The sequence below is a fragment of the Dermacentor variabilis genome, chromosome 7 (genome assembly GCF_050947875.1).
Source record: "Dermacentor variabilis isolate Ectoservices chromosome 7, ASM5094787v1, whole genome shotgun sequence".
Lineage (NCBI taxonomy): Eukaryota > Metazoa > Arthropoda > Arachnida > Ixodida > Ixodidae > Dermacentor > Dermacentor variabilis.
The window spans coordinates 64,806,987-64,819,050 of record NC_134574.1 but is presented as its reverse complement, the minus strand read 5'-3'; the positions used below and the strand labels follow the sequence as shown (position 1 = coordinate 64,819,050).

Here is a 12,064-nt window from a genome sequence, read left to right as displayed (position 1 = left end):
ACGGAGTAGAGTTCGTTAATTACCGGATTTTTGTGGTTACAGAATGACATCAAGGCCTTCACAACACTAAGGGAGTCCGTATATATAATTGATTTCTGGAGGTTTGATTTCTTTATATGCTTTACAACCGACAAGAGTGCGTAGGCCTCAGCCGTAAAGATACTGGTTTCCGGATGTAGTACGTCGGATTGCGAGAAGGATGGACCGACGGCTGCATAGGACACCCCGTCGCGTGACTTCGATGCATCTGTGTAGAACTCCGTGCAGGAATATTTGTACTGGAGTTCCCGGAAATGCATTTGGATTTCTATCTCAGGAGCATGCTTTGTCACTTGCACAAAAGATATATCGCATTGTATGAGCTGCCACTCCCAAGGAGGTAGCAGCTTCGCTGGATGCATTAGGCGGAGCTCGAGGAGTGGGACATGCATTTGATCACTAAGCTCCCTCACACGCAGCGAGAAAGGCTGTCTTACGGAGGGACGATTATGAAAGAGTGTAGCATATGTCATATCGTTAACGCTATTGAAACATGGATGTTGAGGGTTAGAGTGGACTTTCAGGAAATATATTTGGCTGATGTATGTTCTCTGTAGATGTAGTGACCACTCATTTGATTCTGCATATAAACTTTCGATGGGACTTGTTCTGAAAGCTCCAGTGGCCAGTCGGATTCCTAGATGGTGGACCGGATCTAGCATCTTTAGCGCGCTCGGGGCTGCAGAATGATAGATCACGGCACCATAGTCCAACCGTGATCGAATGAGGCTCTTGTAAAGGTTCATTAAACATTTCCTGTCGCTGCCCCATGTTGTGTGGGATAGCACTTTAAGTAAGTTCATTGTTTTTAAGCATTTGACCTTGAGGTACTTTATGTATGGAATAAAGGTTAATTTCGAATCAAGTATGATGCCTAAGAACTTGTGTTCTTTGTTCACAGGAATTTGCTGGCCATACATTACGATACTGGGTTCTGCAGTAAGCCCTCTCTTTCTTGTGAAAAGCACACAAGAACTTTTCTTGGGGTTAACTTTAAATCCGTTTTCTTCTGCCCATTTGGACACTTTGTTCAAGCCCTGTTGAACTTGCCTCTCACATACAGTAAGGTTGCAGGATTTGAAACCCATCTGTATGTCGTCTACGTAAACAGAATAAAAAATGGCTGGCGGTAATGAAGCACGAAGGGTGTTCATTTTCACGATGAAGAGAGTGCAACTGAGTACACCTCCTTGAGGTACACCAGTTTCCTGTATAAAAAGTCGCGACAATACATTGCCGACTTTCACGCGGAATGTACGGTCGGACAAATAGCTTTCTATTAGCACGAGCATATTGCCACGGATGCCAATTCCCGACAAGTCTCTCAAGATTCCATAGCGCCACGTAGTGTCGTACGCCTTCTCCATATCGAGGAATACGGATAGGAAATATTGTTTATGTAGAAAGGCGTCGCGAATGTTTCCCTCAATGCGCACAAGGTGATCGGTTGTGGACCGCCCTTCTCTGAAGCCACACTGAAAGGGATCGAGGATATTGTTGAGTTCAAGGAAATGTACCAGTCTGCGGTTAACCATTTTTTCAAAAAGCTTACAAAGACAATTTGTAAGAGCTATCGGACGGTAGCTTGCCGCCAAGGAAGGGTCTTTACCGTGCTTAAGAACAGGGACCACAATCGCTTCTTTCCATGTGGATGGGAGGTATCCCGTAGCCCAAATAACGTTGAAGAGCGTGAGTAGTGTAAGTTTGGTGTCAGTGTGTAAGTTTCTGATCATTTCGTACATGACTCTATCAGGTCCCGGTGCAGAGCTTTTGCATGTGGTCAAAGCAGCTCTCAACTCTGCAGTACTGAACGGCCGGTTATAAGGTTCATTTTGTCTGGATTTTTGTATTATTGGCTTACATTCTTCTATTTGTTTGTATTTCAAAAATGATTGCGAATAGTGGTTTGAACTCGACACGCTCTCAAAGTGTTCTCCAAGTGTGTCCGCCTGATCTTTCAGTGTTTCACCTTGTGTGTTCACCAAAGGGAGTGAATATGTTTGTCGCCCTTTTATCCTATTGACCCTGTTCCAGACTTTGGTCTCATCTGTATAGGAGTTGATACAAGATAAAAACTTCTGCCAACTCTTTCTTCTGGCTTGTCGGCGGGTTCGCCTGCCTTGGGATTTTACTTTTTTAAAATTGATAAGATTCTCCGCAGTGGGGGAGGCGCGTAGCATCCCCCACGCTTTGTTCTGTTTCCTACGAGCAATCCTACAATCGTCGTTCCACCACGGGACACGCCGTTTGCATGCCAATCCATTTACTTGTGATATACATTTAGTTGCGGCATCTATTATGAAGGCTGTAAAATATTCCACGGCAGCATCAATTCCTAACGAGGACATGTCATCCCATGATATACTGGTTAAGTTTTGGAATTTCTCCCAGTCTGCTGTCTCAGTCTTCCACCTAGGAGCCTGTGGTGGATATTCGTCTCCTTTAAGTGTTCTTAATAGTATGGGGAAATGGTCGCTTCCGTAAGGATTGTTCGCAACTTCCCATTCGAGTTCAGGCAGTATGGACGGAGAAACTATGCTCAGATCAATTGAAGAAAAATTATTGTTTGCAAGACAGTAATATGTGGGTTTCTTCTTATTGAGAAGGCACGCACCAGAAGAGAAAAGGAACTGTTCAATAAGACGACCTCGCGAATCTATACGAGAGTCGCCCCACAGAGAGCTGTGCGCATTGAAATCGCCAAGAACAACGTAAGGTTCTGGCAATTGATCAATAAAGGATTGGAATTCGTGCTTCGTTAATTTGTAATGTGGGGGTATGTAAAGAGAGCTAATGGTGATGAGTTTGTTTAGGAGTACAGCTCGAACCGCCACTGCTTCGAGAGGCGTTTGTAGCTGTAAAAGTTGACATGCAATGCTCTTATGGATAGCAATGGCAACACCGCCCGATGATGCGACAGCACCATCGCGATCTTTGCGAAATGTTATATACTGTCGGAGAATGTTTGTGTGTTTGGGTTTTAAGTTTGTTTCTTGTAAACACAGCACTTTGGGATTGTGTTTGTGGATTAGTTCTTGAACATCATCAAGGTTTCTAAGGAGACCTCTGACGTTCCACTGAATTATCTGTGTATCCATATTGGAGGTCAATAGGTGCTGTGTTTACGGAAACGGAAGAGATGCCTTAGATTACAGAGCCCTTTCGAGGCCCTGTAACAGGGGTTTTGCTCTTTCTGAAGCGTTCTAGCGAGTGTCGACGCTCCTTCGGCGCTAGGTGCGCCTTGAGGATAGGTGTTGTGTCCATTGCCTCTAATGAGGCGCCGGACACGTGCTCTTGCGAGCGAGAAGTTACCAGGGAAGATCCCGCCTTGGAGGGCAAGACCCCTGTGCCCACCAGCCCGGAGGTCGATGGGGCTCCCTGAGGGATTTGGCTGCGCCGGCTGTTACCAGCGCTGGAAAGGGCCGGGGAGGTTGGGGCAGCCTCGGCTGCGCCCACCTTCGGGGTCGATGGCCCCGTTTGCTGAGTAGGCGGAGCAGCGCTAGCTGCAACCGCCGCGAGGGCAGATGGCGTAACTGCCGACTCACTGCCTGTGGGTCGGACAGCCACCGGAGGCCGCTGTGACGCTGCCCCCTGACGCGCCACTTCGGCAAAGCTTTTCTTTGGCAGGTACACTACCCGCCTGCGTGCCTCTTTGAAGGATATATTCTCTTTTACTTTGATCGTTACTATTTCTTTTTCCTTCTTCCATGAGGGGCACGACCGCGAGTACGCGGCGTGATCCCCGTCACAGTTTACACAGTGGAAAGCGTTCTCGCAAGCTTCAGAGGTGTGTTCTTGGGCACTACATTTAGCACAAGTCTGGCGGCCTCGGCAGCTCTGCGAGCTGTGACCGAAGCGCTGGCATTTGAAACAACGGAATGGGTTTGGCACGTACGGCCTAACATGGAGCTTGATGTACCCGGCCTCGATTGACTCGGGCAAGATACTTGATCCAAAAGTAATTATTAGGTGCTTCGTCTGGATCTCTTTACCATCCCGCCTCATCTTAATTCTTCTGACGTTGATCACATTTTGTTCGCTGAAGCCCTCCAGGAGCTCCGCCTCAGTCAGGTCAATCAAATCATCATCTGACACAACACCACGGGTGGTGTTCATTGTACGGTGTGAGGTTACTGTTATGGGGGTCTCCCCAAATGACACTGGTTTCTGTATATTCTCATATTGTTTCAGATCGCGGAGCTCCAAGAGGAGGTCACCGCTTCCCATTCTCGACACCTTGTAACCTGGACCAAAAACATCAGTCAAGGACTTTGAGACAAGGAATGGGGAAATGTTTCGAACTGCTTTGTTTGGCTTTTCAGAGTGGATAACGTGGAAGCGCGGGAAATTCTGGATTTGGTGTCCAAAAAACTTGAAGACATCTTCGGTGCGCCCTCGTTTCTGAGGGCGATCAACAAGGGAGGGGAAAGAAGTTTCCATGAAAATATGTGTACATTCGGCAACAGCGCCGACCGCCCACCATGGAGCCCAACGAGGGGACGCGGCAGAGCTTGCATACAAGTCTGCACGACGCCAGTCGTACGCCGTCACTATAACCGAATATGGTTTACCCAAGGTTGGATAGCCACACAGGGTTAACCCTTGCCGCCAAGGAGAAAGGAAGTAAATAGAAGAGACAAGAAGACAGGAAAGATGTAAAGTGAGAGATAAAGACGAAGGTTTGAGAAGAGAGAGACAGGAAAAGGCGACTACCGGTTTCCCCCGGGTGGGTCAGTCCGGGGGTGCCGTCTACGTGAAGCAGAGGCCAAAGAGGTGTGTTGCCGCCGCCGAGGGGCCGTAAAGGTCCAAACACCCGGCATTGGCTCAACCCCCAGGATCCCCTTTTCCCCGGACACGGCTAAGCCACGCACGGCTACACGCGGGAGGGTCCAACCCCCATGTGCTCGGGTACGTGGTGTCGCAACACACCAAACGCCTGCTGACGCAGACGCCCCTGCGGGGATAGTTAATAGTGTGTGTGTGTGCTGTGTGTTAAGAGAGGAAATTTGATTTAGATTACAGGGCCTTCCCAGGCCCTGTAATGCTGAGTTTGTCTTTCTTGCCGCCGTCCTGAGACTTGCGGCGGTCCTTGGGCGCTTGCTGCGCCGTCGGGCTTGAAGTAGTGTCCATTGCCTCTTGAGAGGCACTGGACGTCCGCTCTTGTGAGCGGCGCGTTTGTCGTGAAGGCTTCACCTGAGCAGATGAGACCTTCGTGTCTACCAACCCTGAGGTCGATGGGCCCTCTTTCTGTGACGGCGAGGCAGCGTTGGCTGCTATCGCCGAGGGGGCTGGTGGCACAACCTCGGCCACACTCTTTGTGGGCCGGGCTGATGCCGGAGTCTGCTGCGGCGTTGCCCCCTTACGCGCCGCACCAACATAGCCTGCGGTATGAATGAATGAAACACGTTTCTTGAAACGATATATTCTCTTTAACTTTCAGTGTAATAATATCCTTTTCTTTTTTCCACGTCAGACATGATCGGGAATATGTGGCGTGATCACCGTCGCAGTTCACACAGTGGAGTGCGCCAGTGCAGTTGTCAGAAGCGTGCTCTTGACCACATGTTGCGCAAGTGAGACGGCCTCGGCAAATTTGTGAGCCATGGCCAAATCTTTGACATTTGAAACATCTACGTGGATTTGGAATGTATGGTATTACTCGTGTTTTTGTGTATCCTGTATCGTGAGATTCTGGCAGAACACTTGTAGCAAACGTAAGAACGAGATCTTTTGTAGGAATTGCTTTGTTGTCGTGCTTGATCGTTATTCTTTGTACTTTGACAACTTCTTGTTCCTTCTATCCTTCGAGTAGTTCTTCTTCACTCAGGGTCAAAAGATCGGCGTCTGATACCACACCTCTGGATGTGTTCATAGATCGATGTGCCGTGACTGTGACTTCGACATAACCAAAAGCCAGAATACTTGAAATCTTTTCACGTTGGAGATGGTCACGTACTTCAAGTAGTAGGTCGCCGCTAGCCATTTTAGTGATCTTGCATCCAGGACCAAGAACATCGGTGAGAACTTTCGCAACGGTGAATGGTGAAAGGGTTCTTACTGTCTTATCAGGGCACTGACTATGTATGACGTGGTAGCGCGGGAAGGATTTCCTGCGTTGGGCAAAGAATTGAAAAGTTTCTTCGGTGCGCCCTCTTTTCGAAAGAGGGCGATCAGGAAGTCGGGGAAAGGTGCTTAAAGCCATCAATAACTTATTACATTTCGGCAGGTATGCCAGCCACTCACCACCGAGCCCAACAAGGGGACGCTGCGAGACCCGAAGGAAACGCAGACGCCAGCTGTACATAGCTACTATAACCCAATATAATAGATCCAAGGTTGCATGAACTACACCAGGTTAACCCTTGCTGCCTGGAGAATTGGAAGTAAAGGAAGTGAGAAGACACGTTAGGTGGAAAGTGAGAGAGAAAGACGAAGGTTTAAGAAAGAGAAAGATAGGAAAAGGCAACTGCTGATTTCCCCGAGGCCGTGAAGCCGAGGCGAAAGAGGTGTGTTGCCGCCGCCGGGGGGCCGTATAGGTCCAAACACCCAGCATTGGCTCAACCCCCAGGATCCCCTTTTCCCCGGACACGGCTAAGCCGCGCACGGCTACGTGCGGGAGGGTCCAACCCTCGTGTGCTCGGGTACGTGGTGTCGCAACACACCAAACGCCTGCTGACGCAGACGCCCCTGTGGGGCTTGAGGATAGGTGTTGTGTTCATTGCCTGGCTCCGGACACGTGCTCTTGCGAGCGAGATGTTTTCAAAGGGAGTCCCGCCTTGGAGGGCAAGACCCCTGCGCCCACCAACCCGGAGGCCGATGGGGCTCCCTGAGGGATTTGGCTGCGCCGGCTGTTGCCAGCGCTGGAAGGGGCCGGGGAGGTTGTGGCAGCCTCGGCTGCGCCCACCTTCGGGGTCGATGGTCCCTTCTGCTCGGTTGGCGGAGCAGCGCTAGCTGCAACCAACGTGGGGGCAGATGGCATAACTGCCGTCTCACTGCGTGTGGGTCGGACAGCCGCCGGAGGCCGTTGTGACGCTGCCCCCTGACGCGCCACATCGGCAAAGGTTTTCTTGGGCAGGTATGATACCCGCCTTCGTGCCTCTTTGAACGAAATATTCTCTTTTACTTTTATAGTTACAATTTATTTTTCCTTCTTTCATGAGGAGCACGACGACCGCGAGTACGCGGCGTGATCCCCGTCACAGTTTACACAGTGGAGAGAGTTATTACATGCTTCAGTGGCGTGTTCAAGGGCACTACATTTCGCACATGTTTGGCGGCCTCGGCAGCTCTGCGAGCTGTGGCCGAAAGGCTGGCATTTGAAACACCTCAGAGGATTCGGCACATATGGTCTGATACGGAGCTTGATGTACCCGGCCTCTACAGACTCGGGCAGAATACTTGAATTGAATGTGAGTATTAGGTGCTTCGTTTGATTTTCTTTACCATCCCTTCTGATCTTAATTCTTCTGACATTGACAATGTTCTGCTCACTGAAGCCCTCCAAGAGCTCAGCTTCTGTCAGCTGGAGCAAATCGCCATCAGACACAACGCTCGATTTTTCAAAGAACTCGATTTTTCAAGGCAACTTGCGCAGCGTTCCTTGTTCAAAAATCCGCGTCTCTCGAAAATTTTTCCGGTTGCTACCACTACGAGTTAACGGCGTATTACTGAGTGTGTGTGTGTATATATATATATATATATATATATATATATATATATATATATATATATATATATATATATATATATATATATATATATATATAGATAGATAGATAGATAGATAGATAGATAGATAGATAGATAGATAGATAGATAGATAGATAGATAGATAGATAGATAGATAGATAGACAAAGACAGAGCCACCGGAATATCACGGCAACCAGTGGTCGCAGCAGCAGCACCTATCGGCGCGCATTTTTTACTCTGTAGGATCTCCTGCATGCATATATTGAAAATGTAACAGACACAGTGGCTAAGCAACAACGGTTGAACGAGATTGGTTGAAACGCGGCTGGCGGCGCTCAACGCCTTTTGCAACGCCCTACGGCGTGCCTCGTAATCATATCGTGCTTGTGGTACGGCGAAACCCATAATTTAAAATTTAGACAATGAAAGTTTCACCTTAACAGTGCCCAATGTTCAGGCGCAGACTCAAGCATGGCCACGTCTCGCACTTCGCAAAGCTGGCGCGTCCAACGACGCCCTCCGTTACCGTCTACACGGAGTTTCACCCAGGACAGCTACCGCGGAAGCCCAAACCAACGTTGAAACTCTTAGCCACGTCGCTTTTTCTTTACTCGTACTTAGATACCAGTTTCCATCAGTAATGGCTAGTGGAGCACTGCACTTATGTAAGTATCGAATGCAAATCCTCTGCCGAAAGCTTGTGTGGACAAACTCATCTAGTATCGTGATCTTCGACATCCTAGAGCATGCGCGCAATCGCGTACCTCAAGATTAGTGCCAGAAGCTTGAAGTGGAAAGGATGGATTCCTAGTCCAGCGTAGAGGTGGTACCCACACTCCGAGCCACGTGTTTTCGCCCCCGAAAGTACAGTGAGCTCACCTCGCTCAGTTCTCCGCGCGTCCGGCCTTGCTTTGGGCAAATACAGCTCTGATAATCTCTTGCACTCCCTTTTTGCGGTTAACGGTGCACGCAAAACTTTTGTGTTTTTTGTAGTTTTCGCAATTGCCTTGGCCCTATAAAATATTTCTGCAGTTCACTGCATGCGAATGCACGCTATAACGGAATGACGTCGCCTTGTGCTTGCAATCGTGTGCACATGCATTTCTTTTTGTTAGTTAGTTAGTTAGTTAAATGGGGTTTAATGGCGCAAAAGCGGCTAAGGCTATGCTGCGCCAAACACGAGGTGTTTAAAAATCCAGTGAATGAAGGAAAATGCTTTGTTAATAATCTATATTTTATGTAAAAGTCCAGTGTCGTTTAGAAATTTACGGATGTCACATAATGTCACTAGTGAATCATCACCTAAAATTAGAGAAGGGTGTGGAGGTATGTGTAGTTGATATAGTTTGTGCAAAAGTGTTCGTCTGTGTGTTTCAGTCTGGGTACATGTTAGTAATATGTGTATAACTGTTAGTGGCTGTTGACATTTCTCGCATGTTGGTGTGTCTTCTTTCGTAAGTAAGTAATTGTGTGTGAGGTGTGTGTGCCCAATGCGTAGACGGCATAAAACTACTTCGATGAACCGCTCCTGATGATAGCATGACTTCCACTCGCCAACTATGGGTTTCGTGAGATGTAGTTTGTTGTCAGCACTACGGTCCCATTCGCGTTGCCATTTCGCCGTTAAGGCTTTTCTAATCGCACGGATGCTATCTTTGTATGGAAGTGTTGTGTTTGTTATATCTTTGTTCGCTGCCATCGATGCACATCTATCGGCTGCTTCGTTCCCCGGTATCCCAACATGACTTGGTACCCAGCAGAAGCGGATTGATCTCCCATATTTATTAAGCGCAACCATGTTTAGTATATCCCCTAACAGGGGTTCACACTCAGATTTCAGATTTAGAGCTTTCAGTGTACTTCAGAAATCAGTGTATATGACTGTGTTTTTGTGCTTGCCAGTGATAATCTTTTTAACTACTACCCATACAGCATAAACTTCAGCAGTGAAAACCGAAGCATGTTTTGGTAGACGAATACTTGTTTCTCAATTGTCTGTTACGGCCCCTACGCCCACGTGTTCTTTTGTTTTAGAGCCATCCGTGTAGAATTCCATGTGATTTTGATACTTCTCCTGAAGAGCACGGAATTCTTGTATGATGTGTTCGTGTGCAGTGTCTCTTTTCTTTAAATGTGTTAGTGTCCAGTCACACAACTGTGTGAAACAGTACCATGGGGCCAACCGTTGTGGTTTCTTGGCAACCTGGAGGACTTCGTGGGGAATGTCATAATCCCGACAGTACTGCTCATGATGATGATGATGTATGGGGTTTTCTGGCGCAAGGGCCAGGTATGGCCAAAGAGCGCCATGTCTGTGCTAATGGGTTTGCAATGTACTAATGATTACTATGAGGTTGGTGTGACGTGGCTGTAAAGGGGCCTTAAAATATATGCAATAAAGTGCGTAAAATCTGTATAATAAAATTATGGCGATGACGTATGACTTGTACTATGAACATTTAGATGCATTTAAAAAGAATGATACGATAGGTAAAATATAGCAGATTATAAGAAATGCTAGAGCACTACTGCCTCCATATGGCCCTTGAAAACACAAGGGCCTGGAGGCATGTGCTATTCGGAACAATTATCGCAGCAGCATCCTCTGGAGCCAGGATGCTCTACGAATTTATTGGGCTTATAACGTGTAGAACTACATCCTTTAAGAAGTCGAGGACTGCCTTGGTGTTAAAAAGCGGTTCCTTACCAAGAAACATAGCAGGGTGAAGAGGTATGCAATGACGATATGCAAGAGGAAAATGCTTCTTTCTTTGAGGTTCGGCTTCGCGACACTCCAAGAGGACGTGGAGGACGGTCAGCCTCTCACCACATCGACCACAGGTTGGCGGTTCGTTTCCAGTAAGAAGAAAATGGTGTGTACCAAATGTGTGCCCTATTCTCAGGCGGCAAAATAGGACATCTGTTCGCCGTGATTTTGATGGGAAGGGCCAAAAACCTAGCTGTGGCTTTATAACGTGCAGTTTATTGTTTATTTCTGCGTTCCACATGCGTTGCCAGTGTTGTCGCAGTTTCTTACGCAAGAAAGGCTTCAGATCTGTGACCGGGACAGCAACTGCAGAAGAAGTGTTTAGTGATGTGAGTGATGTGGCCATTTGATGAGCCAGTACATTGCCCTCGATACCTCTGTGGCCAGGTACCCAGCATATTATAATGTTCTGGTTAGATGTGTGCGCTTTACACAATACCGAATACAGTTAATTGAATACGGGATTTTTATGTTTGTAGAGTGACATTAAGGCCTTCACGACGCTGAGAGAGTCTGTATAGATCGCTGCTTTTGGAAGTTTCGATTTTCTTATGTGCTTTACAGCAGAGAGTAGTGCGTAGGCCTCGGCCGTAAAGATACTTGTTTCCGGATGCAGTACATCGGATTCCGAAAACGATGGGCCGACGGCTGCATAGGATACCCCGGCATTTGATTTCGAAGCGTCTGTGTAGAGCTCTGCGCAGGAGTGCTTGTGCTGGAGTTCTAGGAAATGCATTCGGATTTCAGCCTCAGGAGCGTGCTTTGTAATTTTTATAAAGGATATGTCACATTGTATCACCTGCCATTCCCAAGGAGGTAAGAGCTTGGTTAGGTGCATTAAGCGATGCTCGAGGAGCGGGACATGCATTTCATCGCTAAGCTGTTTCACACGCAGCGGGAAAGGCTGTCTTATGGTACGCCCACACTAGCGACAAAAACGCGCGCGACACGCCGCACACGGCAAGCGCCCGCGCGGCAGACGCGTGCGGGCAAGTCCACAGTCGCGTTTTGCGGCACGCGTCAGCGGCCCGTGGAGTCCCGCGTTGTCTCGTTCCATTCGATACTTCTCGTGACAACGCGCTCTCCGTCTGTCCATTTCGTCTTCCATCGGAAGTGTCTGTTTTTTTGCGCCACTGCCGACCACGCTCAGGCATGTCGGATACGGACGAGGAGCTACTGGTGACTGTGAACACTATAATACTTGTTTGTTATTTACTTGTGTGACGCCGACGTGCCAGAAAGCGGACGAGAAAGTTTTGGGTGCGGTACAGGGACACTGAGGGCCAGGCGCACACTCTGCTTCCCCGCCTTCACCAATTACTCACCTGTCATGCCAAACTGCTGTCCATAATGTGCCAGCGGTTGGCGCGCAGCTCCTTGTCCGACGCTCGATTTATCATAGAGGCACGCATATCCGCGAACGGTTTCCAAAAACGCCTCCATTTCGAGGCGAATTCTTCGTCGACGCCTCAGTGGCGGTGTGGTAAGGCTTAACAAAAACAGCCCCCTTGACTGGAAATGGCCTCTGAGATTTTACGGCGCGCGTGTCACTGTTCAGTCTCAGAGCC

General features: G+C 48.3%; 1 protein-coding gene across 1 annotated transcript in view; it reads right to left on the bottom strand.

The window, feature by feature from the left end:
- Positions 1 to 12,064, bottom strand: part of LOC142586817 (putative phospholipase B-like 2) — a 270,042-nt gene that overhangs the window by 131,270 nt on the left and 126,708 nt on the right. The window lies entirely within an intron of this gene.